Raw genomic sequence first — 21392 nt, forward strand, 5'->3', positions numbered from 1 at the left:
AGCCGTAAAACTGAATGGACACTTGAGGATTCTTCAGGATGTCGGCTTTGTACTTGAGAGCGTAGTTTGATCCGTATTCTACCACTGGCACGCGCAGCTCCATGGACCTTACAAGACACTTGGCAGCGTCGGGTAGTGTGTTGGGAAGCAAGGTAGTCCCGTCCGGGCCCAAAGTGCTGTATCGCATCAGTGCGTCGTTGTCGTTGGCAGCTCTGCGAAAAGTGACGCGCAAACCACCCTTCCACATGATCTCCGTGTAGTCCGAGAAGAAACCGGGCAGCAGACGCATGGGAAACAGTACTGTGTGACTTTGAGTTTTGATTTTTGTACCTGCTTCGAATCCCCCTGCCTGGTAGTATGCTGCATCGGTCTTGGAGAGTTTCAGTGTTCCCACAGCTGTAGAGGTAATCCCGGGGTAGTCAACCCTATCGATGACGGTGTCGTGCTTTCTAACTTCCACCTGCGAGAATAAGTACGGCACAAAATTATCTACGAGTCTTAGGTTTGCGTTGGCAAGAAATGCTTCGCCGTTGTCTCTCTTCACTACATCAAACTTGATATACAAATCAGCTCTGTGAGGGTGAATGAATCCATCCCCGACGTCCACATCGTATTCTATCTCTCGATTCGCTTCGTTAAGGTTGGCAAACGTGCGACGGTTGGGAGGGAAGGACTGCAACTCGTAACTTTCGATTTGTTCCATGATGGTTATTTATTATATGTTAATCTCCACGACGGCAGTGGTCGCGGCTCCTGCAAAATCAACCACCTCCCCCTTCTCGTTTGTCACTGCTAATTCTATGTTGTCTATGCGATTACGAGATACAGGAAAGTATATCGGTGGGGAGGGTGTGTAGATAATTGGCTCCATGAACTCAGAGTTTGGTTTGAACGTAGCGATAATACCTGTCTGCTTGTGACTCCCTGGGATGCCGTCAGAGGATTTGGTGATCATACCTTGATCATTTTTTACAGAGCAGTTCGGGTAGGTTGTTATTTATAGACCCCACCCCAATTTTTGTTTTGTGTTCATGGCGATGGTCGTACCTAATGCGGCGACCCGTTCACCCAGCGAGGCGTCTCTGCTGACGAGTCTCCCGAAAGCTGCGTGCTCTAACTTTCTGTCAGCATCATGACGTACATCGAGATCGGTATTGATATTGTAGGCAATATCATAATCCTTGCATGCAGCATCCAGGGGATTCACACCCTTGTCGCCTCCCTCCAGTCGCTGATTAAGTTTGGTACCCGGACCGCAGTACTGGTAACCTGGCAATTGTATCTCGAAGGGTAGCTTGTTGATGATGTCGTTTACGAGACCTCGACCTTCGGCCACGTTCCAAAATTTCGGAGGTAGGGTATTGATGATTTAGATGAGGTACCCTATGCCTTTGTCGTCATTCACAATAAAGTTGGCAAGCTTGGAGCTAACCATGTCCACAATTCCTACCTTCTCGTTGCGAAAGTTGCTGTTGCCTGCATTCTCCTCTCCTGCAATAACCAACAACCTGTCTATGAGCTTGCGCACGTCGTCCACCCACACAAACTCTTTGGGCAGGGTGTTGTAGAGTTTGACGCCGCTGCCTGTTTTGACCTGGTTCCATATCGGCTTGATGAGGTTCTTGTATTTTTCGCCGCTGCTGGATTTGACGCGATTCTGCGTAGCGTCGTTGTTTTGGTACAAGGCATCCGTCATGATCAAAATTTCCTTGTAACTTTGGTAATCTTCGTCTGTGTAATCTCTTGGCTGCTTTTTGGTGATGAGTTCCCACAGTCCCACCGTGCCGGGATACCTGTTCCAGCTGTTTTTCTCACCCAAATTGAATTTCACGTCGTCACCCTCGAACGTGACTTTCGATTTTCCGATCTTCCAAACCACGCCCTCGTTGAGTTCCATGGTTGGGTACAATCCGAAAACCTCGTCTTTCTCGAATTTCCCGGTGCTTAGATAATCCCTCGCCAACGGTCCCAGCTCGACTACATTTTCCGAAGAGGTGCTGCCTAGGGCCTGACGTTTCGGTGGCGGCGCAAGTTCGTACGAGGTAGTGTGAATGCTGGATATGGGTGTTGGTATGGTATAATTTCGAGCAGTGAGTGGTACGAGCTCGTTGATCAGCTCTTTGTTTTGCTCGGTGACATCTTTGATTTCTTTACCCAGCCCGCTGATGGCATCGATGATAGGCTGGTCCTGTTGCTTTTTCTGTTCGTAAATTCCACGATTCTCGGATTTCCAACCCTTGAAGCGTTTTTTAGTTCTAAACGTTGCAACGTTACAAGAAACGTCTTGACGTATTATAAATAACTACATAAAAAAATGAAGCGTAAACTTGCAGACGACAACTTGAAGCTGCGCGACTACCTGTCAAAACGCTTCAAGGGTTGGAAATCCGAGAATCGTGGAATTTACGAACAGAAAAAGCAACAGGACCAGCCTATCATCGATGCCATCAGCGGGCTGGGTAAAGAAATCAAAGATGTCACCGAGCAAAACAAAGAGCTGATCAACGAGCTCGTACCACTCACTGCTCGAAATTATACCATACCAACACCCATATCCAGCATTCACACTACCTCGTACGAACTTGCGCCGCCACCGAAACGTCAGGCCCTAGGCAGCACCTCTTCGGAAAATGTAGTCGAGCTGGGACCGTTGGCGAGGGATTATCTAAGCACCGGGAAATTCGAGAAAGACGAGGTTTTCGGATTGTACCCAACCATGGAACTCAACGAGGGCGTGGTTTGGAAGATCGGAAAATCGAAAGTCACGTTCGAGGGTGACGACGTGAAATTCAATTTGGGTGAGAAAAACAGCTGGAACAGGTATCCCGGCACGGTGGGACTGTGGGAACTCATCACCAAAAAGCAGCCAAGAGATTACACAGACGAAGATTACCAAAGTTACAAGGAAATTTTGATCATGACGGATGCCTTGTACCAAAACAACGACGCTACGCAGAATCGCGTCAAATCCAGCAGCGGCGAAAAATACAAGAACCTCATCAAGCCGATATGGAACCAGGTCAAAACAGGCAGCGGCGTCAAACTCTACAACACCCTGCCCAAAGAGTTTGTGTGGGTGGACGACGTGCGCAAGCTCATAGACAGGTTGTTGGTTATTGCAGGAGAGGAGAATGCAGGCAACAGCAACTTTCGCAACGAGAAGGTAGGAATTGTGGACATGGTTAGCTCCAAGCTTGCCAACTTTATTGTGAATGACGACAAAGGCATAGGGTACCTCATCTAAATCATCAACACCCTACCTCCGAAATTTTGGAACGTGGCCGAAGGTCGAGGTCTCGTAAACGACATCATCAACAAGCTACCCTTCGAGATACACTTGCCAGGTTACCAGTACTGCGGTCCGGGTACCAAACTTAATCAGCGACTGGAGAGAGGCGACAAGGGTGTGAATCCCCTGGATGCTGCATGCAAGGATTATGATATTGCCTACAATATCAATACCGATCTCGATGTACGTCATGATGCTGACAGAAAGTTAGAGCACGCAGCTTTCGGGAGACTCGTCAGCAGAGACGCCTCGCTGGGTGAACGGGTCGCCGCATTAGGTACGACCATCGCCATGAACACAAAACAAAAATTGGGGTGGGGTCTATAAATAACAACCTACCCGAACTGCTCTGTAAAAAATGATCAAGGTATGATCACCAAATCCTCTGACGGCATCCCAGGGAGTCACAAGCAGACAGGTATTATCGCTACGTTCAAACCAAACTCTGAGTTCATGGAGCCAATTATCTACACACCCTCCCCACCGATATACTTTCCTGTATCTCGTAATCGCATAGACAACATAGAATTAGCAGTGACAAACGAGAAGGGGGAGGTGGTTGATTTTGCAGGAGCCGCGACCACTGCCGTCGTGGAGATTAACATATAATAAATAACCATCATGGAACAAATCGAAAGTTACGAGTTGCAATCCTTCCCTCCCAACCGTCGCACGTTTGCCAACCTTAACGAAGCGAATCGAGAGATAGAATACGATGTGGACGTCGGGGATGGATTCATTCACCCTCACAGAGCTGATTTGTATATCAAGTTTGATGTAGTGAAGAGAGACAACGGCGAAGCATTTCTTGCCAACGCAAACCTAAGACTCGTAGATAATTTTGTGCCGTACTTATTCTCGCAGGTGGAAGTTAGAAAGCACGGCACCGTCATCGATAGGGTTGACTACCCCGGGATTACCTCTACAGCTGTGGGAACACTGAAACTCTCCAAGACCGATGCAGCATACTACCAGGCAGGGGGATTCGAAGCAGGTACAAAAATCAAAACTCAAAGTCACACAGTACTGTTTCCCATGCGTCTGCTGCCCGGTTTCTTCTCGGACTACACGGAGATCATGTGGAAGGGTGGTTTGCGCGTCACTTTTCGCAGAGCTGCCAACGACAACGACGCACTGATGCGATACAGCACTTTGGGCCCGGACGGGACTACCTTGCTTCCCAACACACTACCCGACGCTGCCAAGTGTCTTGTAAGGTCCATGGAGCTGCGCGTGCCAGTGGTAGAATACGGATCAAACTACGCTCTCAAGTACAAAGCCGACATCCTGAAGAATCCTCAAGTGTCCATTCAGTTTTACGGCTACCAGTGTGTGCAAAAACCTGCTTCCGGCAATCATTTCGAATTTGACGTAACCACGCAATTCAACAACATTCGGTACGACATGCCCGAGTTTGCAGCCGTACTCTTCCAGACAGGAAGGGGTAACAATCAGGAGAAAAATTCAAGCCAGTTCGACAACTGCAAGATTAAGAACATTTACCTCAAAAATGGCAGGAACGAAGTTTTCCCACGTGAGAACTACAACCTAAACATCGCAGAAGAGGACTACCTGAAACTGTACGAGGCGTACACAGCTTACAAACGAGTGACTTCCGGTAACGTGGACGTGTACTACAATCCAAACGAGTTCATAGCTCGCAGACCCATGTTCGTCATCAACACATCTAAAAGAAAGCAGGTGGTTGTTAACGATCGCACCAACATCAAGATTGTGTGCGAGTTCCACGATGTCTTGCCTGCCGACACTCTGTGTAGCGTCATCCTCATCGCGGAGAAAACTTTTGTGTATGATGTCAGGAACGAGCGAGTAACCGAACAGTTTTAAGAAAGAAAAAAAAATATACTGACCAAAAATCCTTTGTTAACCTGCAACGCTGTGTCCAGGATGTACTGCAAGAAGTGGAGGTTGATAATGAAACACCTTCTTACAATATATATATACACTGCCTGTCAACACCTTGTTTTGTGGTCAATCTGAAAATATAATAAAATTAAATCATGCTTGAGCGCGCAAAGGAACTTCCCCTTTGGCCATGCACATGCCCCTTAACTTGCCCCGTAGGACACGTTCTGTTCTCTTACGAGAATTAATATAGGTTGTCATAGAACCCTCCAATTCATGACTTAGCAAAAAATCTGTTTGCGGATTCATCATGTACACCTATACGTGAGAAAGAGTGTGAATAGAACCTATGTTCGGAAATCCAAAATGGCGACCGGAAGTGGGGTTATCTTGGAAACGGTAAGACTTAGGAAAAATCTGTTTGCGGATTCGTCACGTACGCCTATACGTGAGAAAAAGTATGAATAGAACCTATGCTCGGAAAACGAAAATGGCGACCGGAAGTGGGGTTATCTTGGAAACGGTAAGACTTAGGAAAAATCTGTTTGGAGATTCATCATGTACACCTATACGTGAGAAAAAGTATGAATAGAACCTATGTTCGGAAATCGAAAATGGCGACCGGAAGTGGGATTATCTTGGAAACGGTAAGACTTAAGAAAAATCTGTTTGGGGATTCAACACGTACACCTATACGTGAGTAAAAGTATGAATAGAACCTATGTTCGGAAATCGAAAATGGCGACCGGAAGTAGGGTTATCTTGGAAACGGTAAGACTTAGAAAAAATCTGTTTGGGGATTCATCACGTACGCCTATACGTGAGAAAAATTATGAATAGAACCTATGTTCGGAAATCGAAAATGGCGACCGGAAGTGGGGTTATCTTGGAAACGGTAAGACTTAGGACAAATCTGTTTGGGGATTCATCATGTACACCTATACGTGAGAAAAAGTATGAATAGAACCTATATTCGGAAATCGAAAATGGCGACCGGAAGTGGGGTTATCTTGGAAACGATAAGACTTAGGACAAATCTGTTTGCGGATTCATCACGTACGCCTATACGTGAGAAAAAGTATGAATAGAACCTATGTTCGCCAATTTGAACGAAGCGAACCGGGAGATCGAATACGACGTGGACGTAGGCGACGGGTTCGTTCATCCTCACAGAGCGGACCTCTACCTTCAATTCGACGTGGTGAAGAAGGAAAGCGGAGACGCGTTTCCGCCCAATGCAAATTTGATACTCGTGGACAACTTCGTGCCTCACCTGTTCTCGCAGGTGGAGGTGAGGAAACACGGTACCGTCATCGACAGAATAGATTATCCAGGCATCACGTCGACGGCGGTGGGAACATTGAAATTATCCAAAACGGACGCAGCGTACTATCAGGCCGGGGGGTTCGAAGCGGGGACCAAAATATCGGCGAGAAGTCACACGGTGCTCTTTCCCATGCGTCTGCTGCCCGGTTTCTTCTCGGACTACAAGGAGATCATGTGGAAGGGAGGATTGCGCGTCACTTTTCGAAGAGCGGCCAACGACAACGACGCACTGATGCGATACACCAACTTGAACGCCGACGGCACGCCGATAGCCAACACTTTACCCGAAGCAGCCAAATGCTTCATCCGGAGCATGGAGTTGAGAATGCCGATCGTGGAATACGAGACGAACTACGCCCTCAAGTACAAAGCGGAGATCTTGAAAAGTCCGCAGGTACCGATTCACTTTCACGGTTACCAGTGCGTGCAAAAGTTGGCGTCCGGAAGTCACATGGAATTCGACGTGACGACTCAGTTCAACAACATACAGTTCGACATGCTAGATTTCGTCGTAGTGCTCTTTCAGACCGGGAGGGACAACAATCAGGAAAAAGATTCCAGCAAGTTCGACGACTGCAAGATCAAGAACGTTTATCTCAAGAACGGTAGGAACGAAGTGTTCCCGCGCGAAAGTTACAACCTCGACATGACCAAAGACGATTACCTCAAACTTTACGAAGCTTACACGGCTTACAAGCGCGTGACCGAGGGAAACGTCGACATGTACTACGCGCCCAGTGAATTCAAAGCACGCAGGCCGATGTTCGTCATCAACACGACGAAGAGGAAGCAGGTGGTGGTCAACGATCGCACCAACATCAAGATCGTCTGCGAGTTCCACGACGCGCTGCCTGCCGATACTCTATGCAGCGTCATCCTGGTCGCAGAGAAGTCCTTCGTCCACGACGTGAAGAACGAGAGGGTCACGGAGCAGTTTTAAAAAAAAAAATCCTAAAAAAAATTGCCACATACTAAAAAAAAAAATCAACAAGGTTATATAAAATATAATGTAAGTTAGTTCGGTGTGCAAATAAAAAAAAATAATAGGTCACTGAAGATCGTAAAAAAAATCGTAAGATATGTTAAGTTATATCACGTAAGATCGTGATCGAGTAAGATGTTGGCAACACTGCGAGAAAATAAGGCTTGTGTCTTACAAGAGCAAACCATTAAGTCGAGCCCCACCGAGCCCCAATTTCGGTTGGTGAACTCTCTCCATTTGGGTCTACTACAGTTTGGTGTGCAAATAAAAAAAATGATAGGTTAAGTTATATCACTGAAGATCGTAAAAAAAAATCGTAAGATAGGTTAAGTTATATCACGTAAGATCGTGATCGAGTGAGGTGTTGGCAACACTGCGAGAAAATGGAGCTTATGCCTTACAAGAGAAAACCATTAAGGCGAGCTTCACCGAACCCCACTCCGAGCTCCACTTTCGGTTTGTGAACTCTCCATTTGGGGCTACTCTAAAGTAGGTCAAAGCACGTAGAGGCTCTCGTGTAGTTTAGCACGTAATATAAAAAAAAGATAGGTTAAGTTATATCACGTAAGATCGTGATATACCTACCAAGTAAGAGTGGGAAAAAGGGAAATTTTACTAAAACATCGCTAAACGCTAAAACATCGACAAAAATTTGTCAAAATATGTCAAAAACTGATATTCAATTGATAAAAAAAGAGGATACAAATGCATACCTACCAAGTATGAGTGGGAAAAAAAGGGAAATTTTGCTAAAACATCGCTAAACGCTAAAACATCGACAAAAAATTGTCAAAATATGTCAAAAACTGATATTCAATTGATAAAAAAAAAGAGGCTACAAATGCATACCTACAAAGTATGGCTTTGAAACAACTAACTTACACTACTAAGATATATCTTAAAAATGGAAGAAATGAGGTGTTTCCTAGAGAAAATTATAATTTAAACATGTCCAAGGATGATTTCCTCAAATTATATGAAGCATTTACAGCATACAAAAGGGTCACTACTGGCAATACTGACATGTATTACACACCAGATGAATTCAAAGCACAGAGACCCATGTTTGTCATCAACACCTCAAAAAGGAAACAAGTTGTGGTTAATGACAGGACAAACATTAAAATTATCTGTGAATTCCATGATACACTCCCTGATGACACCATATGTAGTGTTATTCTTATAGGTGAAAAATCATATGTTTATGATGTAAGAAATGAGAGAGTCACAGAACAGTTCTAGAAGGCTTCTGCAAAATGCATTGTCTTAGTACTAGATATGCAAGTTGGGCCTGGTGCCCAATTAAAATATTCGTGTTAACATATTAATACTCTGAACTGACTGTCAAGTATTACACTAGAGGCAATAAGCTCTTATGAGCATCTTGGCTTAGTTTTAAGTGTAGCAAAAACAATATCAAGAAGGCCATATTTTTAACAAGCTTATGGACAACAATCTCACAGATTCAGCTTTTGTAAGTGTAGGCAAATCAATCTGAGGGGGGTCATACTTTCACGGGAAATTCCCGAGGGCATTTTTACAAAAGTCTTGGGTTAGACAGAGTACCACACTTGAGCAATAAGCTCATATGCACATCTTGAGCTAGTTTTAAGTGTAGCCAAATCTGCCTGAGGGGGCTCATACTTTCTCGCCCCAGTAATAGGGCATTTTACACTACTATGTATTCTGTGTTAAGTTGTGTTGCGATGCTCTTCAATATATGTTTTTCTCTTAGAAACAAGAGCGTTGAATTCTTTACAGTGTTGGAGATAGCAGACACTCGAAGTCTCATCCTGATGACGTCACAGAGACCCTGCCGGGGATGTAAACATGGGTGCTGAAAAGAAGGCGAGTTATGACCAGACCTTCAAGAGCGGGGGAAACTAGCGGTCTACGGACCTTGGGGTGATATATATTTGATTCCAGATTTTCCATATAAGTGGTACTAGACGTAGAATACCATTGCTGCTGATGATTCATTGTTATTAATACAACGAGTAGTAGTCTTTAATACTTTCTACAGAGATAAGCTAATCAAGCATGGATCTAGAGTTTAAAGTGAGATCCAAATTGGAACTTCTAAAACGTGGGTGCCAGTTATCCGTTATTTAATATGTACTGCATTCCATGGCATTCTTTCCCGGGATGTCAATTGCCCTGTATTTGAAAATTACAATTTTTCCTGGCTGTATCGTGTTCCTGAATGCCTAGATAATCATATTTTCTTTCACCGGAGGCGGTGCATCCTCCGCATATTCTGCGATAGATATTAATTCCAGTTTCATTTCCCCACCTGTTTGTGACTGCTACCTCTTCTGTACTCTTTCTAGCCCACCTCCGTGGCAGAGTTGACAGCACAATGTGCTACGACGAATCCTGGCTTGCGCATGGATGCTCTTTGTGGATGTTCATCAATTTTATCATATTGATTTGGTTTGTGTTTTTCTGCCACTTGGCTAATTGCATAGATGAGGATGAGTGATGTGATGAAATTGATGAAGGAACACTCGCATAGAATGCCCAGGCCGGGATTTGAACCCGTGACCTCTGGCATCCTATCGAGCTGTGCTAACCACTCCGTCAAGGAGGTCGGCTTCATTATTATTATTTTACAAATCACAGAATTGGAATAGAATTGAAAATACCTTAGCCTTGTGGTCAAGTTCTGACTGTTTAGGCACAAATTAAGATTCGTTCTGTTCCATAAACATCAATCACTTTGTTGATCAAGTCTTTGTCGTTTTGTGCTTTTTCGCGATGCACAATCAGAGGCCACTTAATCTGGTGTCTTTCACCTCTCATCCGTTTTTCCATCTTTCAATTTCACTATTCCATGTTTTTGCAGGTATCTGAAGGGGAGAAAGCCTCTCCTCTGCGGACGCCCTAGCTGCATGCCTCTACTTACGTGATTCCAGCTAGAAGGTAAACAAGCAGACGTTATACCAGAGAGTACGCACTACTCTATCCCGGGAATATGTAGAACTAGGCCGCGCATATCGGTATAGAAGGGGGGACTACTAGTTGACGTGACGGAGGGAAGCATTGCGCGCATCTACAAATGGCTGGTAGGCGCAGTCACCCCCAACCCCCACCCCCTTTCACGGGTTCATTGGCCGATACCTCTCGAGTCACTACTTGCTCAGACTTGTTTTCGTTCGCTCGCTCCAGAAATTACCGGAATAGAGTGTAGTATTGGGGAGACTTTCCCGCTGCTAGGACGCGTATAAGGTTCAAGTTCCTCAGAGTCACGTGACATTGACATGGTAAGGGTCGCGCAGCTCGTTGCAGGCGTAGAGACGGGTTGACCGAATGAGCGCAAACTTTAAACACGGTCGAATGGAGTTTTCATTGTTCCGTGCAACTCGATTGGATCTCCAGTAATATCCTTATATGTAAGTGTTGTGTTAATACAGTTGGGAGTGTGCGAAAACGTACCCATTATCTAGGACCATGGAAATCAGAAATCAGTTTATTAAGCCCCGTGACAGGTTAACTTTGCAGCAGGTTTTATGTATCAATCCATGCGAGAATGGCGCTCAGAATCTCCCGTGCAAGTCTTGCTTCAACCGCCGAGCTGTTCATATCGCAGACAGTGAGAAAATCGGCAGTATTGCAGAGGAACTATATTCTGCGCTCACGTTTGGGTCTATATATGAGAAAAGTTGCTGCAAACGTAACCTGTCGTGGGGCTTAGTCACCAGAAGAAAATGTAAGAAGAGACATTGCTACATGTAAATCAAGTTGTAAACTTAATGCAAGTTATTTAAACTAGGGAGAGGCATGCTGCCCGTGACAAAATGAAGTAATCATGTGCACTATACCGCGTTTGTTACAACCTGTCCCGGTTCCCGCGCTAGCTGATCGCTCCCTTTTCTCCGTGCTGGGGAAAGTCAAAGCCAGGCAGCCAATTAAAATACGCAACGTCGCAACAGCGTCTACGTAAGCGCCTCTCTTCTGGCTTCCATTCGCTTCTCGCTGCCCAGCAGACGATTTTTTCCTCGTTTCTCATTGGCACCGAAACTGCCGAGCGATCCCTAGCGCGGGAAAAGGGACAGGTTGTAACAAACGCGGTATAACCTCAAAATGTATACACTTGACTTTTCGCTTTCCTTTCCAGCCTGGATAAATCAACCTTTGTGAGATACTGACTCGGTAAATTGTTTTTTTAAAAGTCGATGCCCCGATCCGAATAACTTTCCTCGTAAATACCTTTCCAGTATTTAAAATTTTATACATGATTTAACATGTGCTCTTGATATTAAATATTGATAAATAATTTCTGGCATAAGCATAAAGAGTAATAGTTCGATTACGTTTAGGCTAGGCTTCTTAACAAATAAATAAATTTGGATGACGAAGCGGTAAAGTCGTCGCATTGTACTCAATTGATTCTGGGTTCAATAACCGGTAGAGGCACATAGTAGTGAGGAACCCCATTTGAACTGTAGGTCCAGTCTTGAACGTGTCGCTTCGGTGTGAAATCTCTCTTAGTGTAAAATATAGTAGCAATCGTATGTTGTTGCACGTCGTATGAAGTTCGCAACGCCCAGGTTCCGGGTTCGAGTCCCGGACCCAGAAAGGGTGTTCCTTAATTAGTGTCCCTTCATCATTTTCATTATCAATAGGCAGAGGGACGACATAAACTAAGACAATTTAAATACCTTGTGTGGGACGGAGGTAGGGTTACCAGACCACCATGAGGGAAAACGACACAAATCATTCGCAGTATACAATGCACATGTTAGCAAGTAATGTAAAATTTCAACATTTTAAGTTTTTTTAAATGATGATATGTCATTATTTCTTACATTTAAAATTCCCAAACTTGTAATCAGCACTAAATAATACACTTCTTACTATAGGGTCAATCCATATGAATTCATACAACCTGGTTGCTTGACCATTTTTAAAAAAGTTTATTTTTTGTGGGGTGTGAGCCTCATATATTGACAGTTCAGAACCACTCTTATTTTATTTTTACTATCACCGATTTGAAGATGGCGGGCATTTTTTTATCATGGCGCGCGTCATTTTCTCCATTCGTAAGCAACAGCGGCAACTTTTTTTCTCAGCTCTGGTAAGTCCTACGACAATGAGACAAAATCTGTGATGTTAAGCACATTATAGGCAACAATTACATTTATGTGTAATTTTCTAAATATTGTTCCTTCATAATAAATTTGAAGGTCAAAATTGTGTATTTTAATCGCTCAAAATGACATTTTCGGACATTTTTTTTTGGGGGGGGGGGGAAGGCAGTTTGTTTGACACTTGAATTTTTTGTGCAAGTACCTGTGTACCAATAGAGTATGTCAAAATTATTTGAAGCTTGAGACTTTAATATTTGTTTTTCTACAGGGTCATAAACATGTATTTTATGTTAAAAAATTCCAAGTTTAGGGTTAAATATCTCTGGTGGGAAGTTGTTTAAAAATCTGAAATTTGTACACAATACAGTACTTCATGATAAGTAACTTCAGTAAAAATTTTGAGTTTGAGATTTAATTGGTTTAAGAGATACAAAACTCGTGAATAATTCAACATTTTGCATTAAATATGGCATGTCTAATTTCATTTCTTATTAACATTTTGTGTTGAAATTCTGCAAACTGTAATTTGGAATGTCAATGAACAACATTACAATCCTGAAATGGCTCTGCAATAAAGTATATATACGAGGGCGTGCTGAAAAGTAACGCTTCCTATATTTTTATTTTCTTTGTTACCTTGTAAACGCATTTTGTTATTTTGAGCAACCATACATTGCACTTATAAGACTTTCCGGCTTCTCAGTTGAAGGTTTCAAACTTCTATCTGAACTATTGCGAGGAAAATGGCAGCATGTGACACTGCAATGACGGTGAATCGCCTGAAGTAGCGTTCAGTGATCGAGTTTCTAAACGCAGAAAATGTGCTACAAATTGACATTCATCTGAGACTGAGGGCACTTTATGGGGATGAATGTGTAGACATCAGTACTGTGCAATCGTGGGCTGTTCATACTCGTCAAGATAATCCCAGCTGAACACGATTCCGATGACCTCCATCAGTTGCATTTCGCGGCCTTACATTCCATTCTCTCACATAGCTGAGATTTCTTCAGCTGGGGTTATCTTGACGAGCATGAACAGCCCACGATTGCACAGTACTGATGTCTACACATTCATCCCCATAAAGTGCCCTCAGTCTCAGATGAATGTCAATTTGTAGCACATTTTCTGCGTTTAGAAACTCGATCACTGAACGCTACTTCAGGCGATTCACCGACATTGCATGGTTACATGCTGCCATTTTCCTCGCAATAGTTCAGATAGAAGTTTGAAACCTTCAATTGAGAAGCCGGAAAGTCTTATAAGTGCAATGTATGGTTGCTCAAAATCCAAAAAGGCGTTTACAAGGTAACAAAGAAAATAAAAATATAGGAAGCGTTACTTTTCAGCACGCCCTCGTATATATACTTTATTGCAGAGCCATTTCAGGATTGTAATGTTGTTCATTGACATTCCAAATTACAGTTTGCAGAATTTCAACACAAAATGTTAATAAGAAATGAAATTAGACATGCCATATTTAATGCAAAATGTTGAATTTTTCACGAGTTTTGTATCTCTTAAACCAATTAAATCTCAAACTCAAAATTTTTACTGAAGTTACTTATCATGAAGTACTGTATTGTGTACAAATTTCAGATTTTTAAACAACTGCCCACCAGAGATATTTAACCCTGAACTTGGATTCTTTTAACAAAAAATACATGTTTATGACCCTGTAGAAAAACAAATATTGAAGTCTCAAGCTTCAAATAATTTTGACATACTCTATTGGTACACAGGTACTTGCAAAAAAAAATTCAAGTGTCAAAGAAACTGCCTTCCCCCCCCCAAAAAAAATGTCCGAAAATGTCCGAAAATGTCATTTTGAGCGATTAAAATATACAATTTTGACCTTCAAATTTATTATGAAGGAACAATATTTAGAAAATTACACATAAATATAATTGTAGCCTATAATGTGCTTAACATCACAGATTTTGTCTCATTGTCGTAGGACTTACGAGAGCTGAGAAAAAAAAGTTGCCGCTGTTGCTTACGAATGGAGAAAATGACGCGCGCCATGATAAAAAAAATGCCCGCCATCTTCAAATCGGTGATAGTAAAAATAAAATAAGAGTGGTTCTGAACTGTCAATATATGAGGCTCACACCCCACAAAAAATAAACTTTTTTAAAAATGGTCAAGCAACCAGGTTGTATGAATTCATATGGATTGACCCTATACGTGTTTTCAGTCGTACTTCTCAGAGGACTAAATTTTTCTCAAAGTTTCAGGTCATGAACAGTCAAACTCTCAAATTATAAGGTCATCCCATGTCAAATCAACAAGTCCTCAACGCTCAACCTTACATGTTTCGATTAATTTGAACATACTGAAAGAGCCATCTGAGTTAGGAAAATATGTAAAGTTACAGATTCATATCTTTTGTATTTCCAAAGTTACAGGGGTGCATAACGTGCGATTTTCAGACCATATTGGAAATGTCTTGAAGAACTCTTTTACACCAGAGATAGCATGCCTATGTCAGGGCAAAGAAAAAAAAACTTTCCCTCTTTCAATTTTTCACTATGTGCGCTAAAAATGGAGTTGACTATGAGACTGAACTTTTGAATCACCATGTATTTCTAAGTACTGGGAATGTAAATATCAAAATATGTTCTCAATTATCATACATTATCTAACCTACTCTACACTAACCTAAATCTAACATAACTCCGGATCCCATTTTGGCGTCCCATTTTTAAATTTTGTATACTTATTGAGTAATAGTGTATGTATGACACAATTTTTTTTGAAGAAAAAGAAGACACTTTTTTTGAGAAAGTGGCTACCTAAGTTTTCTTTACACCATCTTCAATTGTTTTTTTTTATCCTGACAGACATGCAATATCTCGTGTGAAAGAGATGTTTCCAACGCCGTTTGAAACACTTCTTTAGATACCCTGATTGCCGAAATATTGCAATTTAAAGTTAACAAGACGACGAAAAAAATAGTCAAAATCGCACATTTTGCACACCTGTAATTTCAGAAATACAAAAGATATGGATCTAAAACTTTGCATATTTTCCTGTATGCCAAATTTCAAATGAATCAAAATATGTGAGGTTAAAAAGATCTAACGATCTTCTGTTATTTATCTTCCTTCTCTCCCCTTCTGTCTGTTTTTCTTCTAAATTTCTCTTGTCTTTCTCTCTCACTTTTCAATGTTCTTTCTTTCTCTGTTTGTCTCACTTGTCTCTTTCTCTTCTGTTTCTCTATTTTATCATTCCTCTATTATTCTTTCCCTCTCTCTCTCCCCCTATTTTCTTTTTCTCTTCTCTATTTTTTGTATCTTTCGTTTCTCTCTCTCTCTCTCATATTATGAATGTGTATACAATGTTAGAGTTAATAACATTATTTATTAAAGAGTATTTTCAGTTTAGTTCACACTGAAAAGGAAATGTAGTGAAATGTCTAAAAAATTAAAAGAACCGGAACGGTCCGTTGCCGTTTCTGACGAGACGGAACGGGAAGGTTCGAGATATTCACGAACGGGAACGCCGTTCCGGTCCATTTCAAGCGCTGCTGGTGACCTGTTGGCTGAGAATGAGTTTACGTAAAATTGGCAAATGAGTTTACTTAAAACTTAGTGTTCCCCTTAAAATACGTAGAAAAACTTCCATTTTGTAGGATATTGAGAGAAAATGATAGACAACAATCTAACGAATAATTTGAGTCTACAGCATATACCCAGATAAGTTTCATCAGGACTGAAGCTAAAGTTTTAGTGTCTAATCGTAAATTGATTTTTGAATCCGGACACCTTTAAAGCAAATCTGTGAAGTGTGTTTTGTACAGAAGTACTTTAGATTTTCTTTCTCCACTACAACCTGTGGCAAAATCTCCAATTGCCACCCCCTTTACTTCTACATGTGGTCTTGATAATTCGAACTAGATAAGCATTGATTTATACGTAAAAAAGCATGCTATTTAAGAAGTTTCTGAATTTCACTAGATGCGTTATCTTGCACTTGAAAATTAAATAGAACTTACCTACCTTCCAAGAAGTTTTATTTCCTCAGCTTAAGAGGTAGTGCATTGGAATAACACGCACTTTCAGTTAACTTTCTAAGATAAATCACTTTTCTTTTGCACTAGTACCTAAACACACACTTCTCACGAAGTGATTTTCCTCAAATACTAGTTCTTCCAAATTAGACACATCTCACCAAACCTTTAAGTGTCCAAGATAGGCAGGTTGATTGTGGGTAGCCCCTGGTTACCAGTACAACTGAGATAAGATAATAAGAGCTTCTTATGATAGAGGCAACATATTTCTTATATTATTACTTCGAGGAAAGGATGCTACTATTTAAACACTTAAAATATGATACACTGGGGTGAAACATTACACACTAGCTAAAGTAATACGGATATGTCTTTCTCTTACACTTTATCAACGACATTTAATGACATATTGTTGTTATCACAATGGTACACAATTGGTCTGATAAGGAATAATAGAAAATTTTTAGGTGATAGCACAGAATAAATAAACTTGAGCAGGCTACATATAGAAACACTGAACGTTAAAGTTTTTTGCATTCATTCACATGAAACATGTAATATTTCATTATTGCTCTTTGGCAAGATTATCTACATCGAGAATGAACCTTCATTTATGAAATGAAGTCAGGTATGAGTTTCACAACTACTGCTCGTACATTAGTAATCTAACTATTTCGTTTGAATGAAAGCAGAATGGCATTGCAGTGACGCAGGAACTGGGTGACACTGCACCCTCTTCAATTTCTGGGAGTTGCTGAGGGTTTTCTGCAACCCTTCTAAAATCATCAATCAAATTGTAAATTGTTTGACAAGTGCAGAATGCTACTGGTGGAAGCATTTTAACTTAGGAGCGGAAAGCGTCACAATTACCCAAAACAAACGTACAGTTACAGTATAACATTGTGATGCTGAATCAGATGACTTGATATGTGCTGTCGGAAAATATTTTAAAATTATCTATTGTAAACCTTTCAATCGAAAGCTAAATCACTTGTATCTTTGGCGCTAAAGATAAAAAAAATCCCAAGATTGGATTTTCCTTCGATCTACAAAATGTGTATACTTTCGCTACAAGTAAGATTATTTACATTTTTTTACATATTATATTTTATGACATACTATTTGTGATTTCTATCTGAAAAGTTCACAGATATCTATGCAACTTTCGAATGCGTGAGATACTGCAGAAAGCTCGTTGTCAGCTCATTGGAAAGGAAATGAGAATTGAGAATCAGACAACCCCGGAACGTAGTTTTTAGCTTCATTTTTTTCAGAAGCTTTATCGAAGTTTCGACAACGTCGATTTCCAAAATATGCCACAGCATTTTGCTAGTGGTGACATGCAGAACCGGCAAATATAAAATAACCAAATATGTGTGTGTGTGGATGAGGAGGGGGAGGGATGCGAAGCTCAGTCGTGTGATGGTCCTTCCTTTATGTATGTGTGTATGCTTAGGGTATGTATGAGGGGAAATCTGTAACCCCCCAAATCAGAAATGTTCTTTCACACTGACACTGGTGAATATTTTTTCTCCTTACAATACATTTCCATTTGTCGTTAATGGAATGAATAAATAAATATATATGTTTGTGCTGGTACAAAGGGAAATCAATTATGTTACCAGTAAATTGTATTGTGTAACGAAACGGAATAGCTTATCACTGTTGGACAGGCCAAGAAGAACAAGCTTGCTTACAACTTTGATTGTATCTTCTTGTAAGAATGATGCTATACAATGAAGTAAGAAACCAGATAATGAAGTTCAACCAGTTCGTAGTCAGTGCTATTTGCAAACACAAAGTCATGTTCAAGTAAGAGCTTGTATACTCTTTATCTTGAATGTGGTCCACAAGGTGATGCACCATACTGCACGGAAATTGTTCTTTCATCAGTTCTTCATAATGAGGTTTCTTCTTGATCAGCACTTGGCGATACAACTTGCAGTTTTCGAAATATCCTTCCGTGAAAATTGAAGCTGTCAGAAGCACCAGAATGCCAACGACAATGTTCAAGAAAGTCAGAGATTTCCAAGGCACAGCTCGATGTATGCTGTGAATACGAACAGTCATTGCCTGATCGTTTCGATTTTGCAAGCAAAGGAAATCAAAGTTACTTGCTAGTCTATCGTCGATGCGAATTTGCCTTGTATGTTTATCTCGTTGGAAGAACTTGAAAACATGGTAGGTACCAAAAGTTAATGAAATGATAAGAACTGATATGGTAGCGAAGATAACGAAGTGGCATAGTGACGTTTCGCCCACGTACAGGAAACAGCTGCAAGCCGAATTGTAGGCACACGAAGTGTTGTTCCTCCAGTACCGAAAGCTAATGTCTGCTGTGACCCACGTTGCAATTGCAAGGACAACCGACACGCAGTAAAGACATGCCAGGTTTCTTTCGGACTTGCGCTCATTCATGTTGTCTCCGTATCTGTAAGAAAAGATAAATAAATGTAAGAGAAAGATTTTTTTAAAAAATGTAGCACTAAAAAATATATACACTCCGTGCAACATTCATGTGGATATTACCAAGTGTTAGGCAATAATCAATATCTAATTATTGATAACATCTCGTTTGAACCAGTTTTCAAATTCAATAATATTAACAAATGAAAATTATATTAAAGGGGAAATAAAAAGCAGGCTTAATTCAGGAAATGCGTGTTACTTTTCTCTTCATAAACTTTTATCTTCTCGTATAATATCTGCGAAAACTAAAAGTTAAAATATACAAAACAGTAATTTTGCCTGTAGTATTATATAGATGGGGAACTTGGTCCATTATATTAAAAGAGGAACATAAATTAAGAGTATTTGAAAATAAAATCCTTAGAAAAATATTTCAACCTGAAAGGGATGAGGAAACAGGTGAGTGGAGAAGGTTACATAATTTGTATTCATGTCCCGATATTATTAGAATGATTACATCAAGAAGACTTAGATGGGCAGGCCATGTGGCACAAATTGGAGAAGAAAGAAGAGTTTGCAGGATCCTTGTTGGGAAACCTGATGGTAAGAGACCTGTAGGAAGGCCAAGACGAAGATGGAGGGACAACGTTGAGATGGACCTAAAGGAAATCGGTAGGGATGGAAAAGAGTATATAGATCTTGCTCAAGATAGGGAGAGATGGAAGGCCTGTGTTGCTGCAGCCATGAACCTTCGGGTTTAGGAAGGCTAGAGTTAGATAGTTAGTTATTAATATCACCAAAATTTGTATAAAAATAACAGCCCGAGCAAGGAAATTAATGTCAAATAGATACAGAATTGATTTTTTATTGGACGAAAAAAACGATGCGAGATACAGTTGACGAAAAGCAGGGGTGCTCATTCCCCCTAAGACCAATGGCGCATCCCCCGCCAAAAAAAATCATGTCATGCGTCCCCCCCCAAAAATCAAATCATTCGCACCCTCAAACCATATCGTAATCCTCACAAAGTATTTAATTACGACAGCGTGTCTACCGAAAATAACTTTTTCTTAGCTTTACTGAACACTGTCCTTGATCTGCCCCTCCTCCCTAAGCAGAGTGTCCATCACACAAGACCGCCCTTAAAATAGTTCATCATAATCCCCCCCAAATACTTTGGATGAATATGTAATAATTGAAGTCTGGATTACCATGTTAAACTGTCCATATATTTTAATTGTTCGATTTCCGAAAAAAAACTTAAAACTAGCACACTGATTGGTTAAATGTAGTAATTTAAAATATGTAAATATATATATATATATATATATATATATATATATATATATATATATATATACGAGGGTCACCATTTATATTTTGAGCCTAACAATGAAAAAAACAGGAATTAGGCATTGAAAACTGCTTTATTGTTTTTCGAAGTATTCTCCTTTATGGTCAATACACTTTTGCATTCGTTCGAACCATTTGTCAAAGCAGTTTTTCCAATCTTCTTGAGACACCTCCATAATATGGTTTTTGAACGCATCAACGGCGTCTTCCGCCGACGAAAATCGTTGTCCACGCAATTTATCCTTGACATTCGGGAACAAGAAGAAGTCATTGGGTGCCAAATCAGGACTGTACGGCGGATGACCCATCAATTCGATTTTTTGACTGTTCATAAAGTCGGTTGTTAGACGAGATGTGTGTGACAGCTGGCATTGTCTTGATGAAGAATGATCCGACGGCGTTCGTTTGTTTTCCGTATTTGACCGAAAACCTCTGGCAAACAAACTGTTGTTAGAGGCCTGCATAGTCTGCCTTTTACCTACCCACTGCCCGCTTGCCCGCGAGGACAGGTATACCTGCTCGCCTGCCCACGGCAATGAGTCGACTTGCGTCTTTATCCGGGTTCCTCGTCTTCAAGGCACTCTGCGCTTACAAGGTAACTGGGCATTTAACAAGACCCGGGCGCCTGCAAAACCTACTGGAAGGAAACAGCCCTCCGGCAGCGTGGCGCTCCAGGTGTTTCATCACCACGTGGACGGCTGCAGCCAGTGTTTCCTACTTACGTAGCTACTAAATCCTACGAAGTCCTAAGAGAAGCTCTCTCCTCCAAGGAGAATTTATATACTTAGCGATTTCAGTTCAGCGTAAGCAGTTTTTATCTTATTGCCAGGAGATGCACGCAATATTACAGCTTCATTTATCTAAATGAATGATCGAGCAAACAAAAATCTCCTCACTGAAAGCTAATTGTTTTTCATTGCATGGTGCCTTAACCAGGCACGCAGTGGCGTAACCAGAGGGGGCAGGGTGCATTGCTCACAACCTTGGACGGAAATTAAGTCTAGCGGAGGGGGTCAGGGTGAGGGTCAAACATTAAAGTACAAGAAAAAACAGGCTAGCAGAATT

At 41.3% G+C, this 21392-nt stretch overlaps 1 protein-coding gene across 2 annotated transcripts in view; it reads right to left on the minus strand.

Annotated features, from left to right (window-relative positions):
• LOC145994926 (uncharacterized) overlaps positions 1–18226 on the minus strand; it is a 66409-nt gene extending 48183 nt beyond the window's left edge. The window contains exon 1 of one of the 2 annotated variants that reach the window (XM_083131422.1): positions 16555–18226. The gene's annotated coding sequence lies outside the window, so the exon portion shown is untranslated. Of the gene's footprint in view, positions 1–16550 lie in introns of both variants that reach the window. The other variant, XM_083131423.1, reaches the window with a different exon arrangement.
• Positions 18227–21392: the final 3166 nt, after the last annotated feature.

Source organism: Lepisma saccharinum, chromosome 11, assembly GCF_977018435.1.
Source record: "Lepisma saccharinum chromosome 11, izLepSacc3.1, whole genome shotgun sequence".
In the NCBI taxonomy this organism is placed as follows: Eukaryota; Metazoa; Arthropoda; class Insecta; order Zygentoma; family Lepismatidae; genus Lepisma; species Lepisma saccharinum.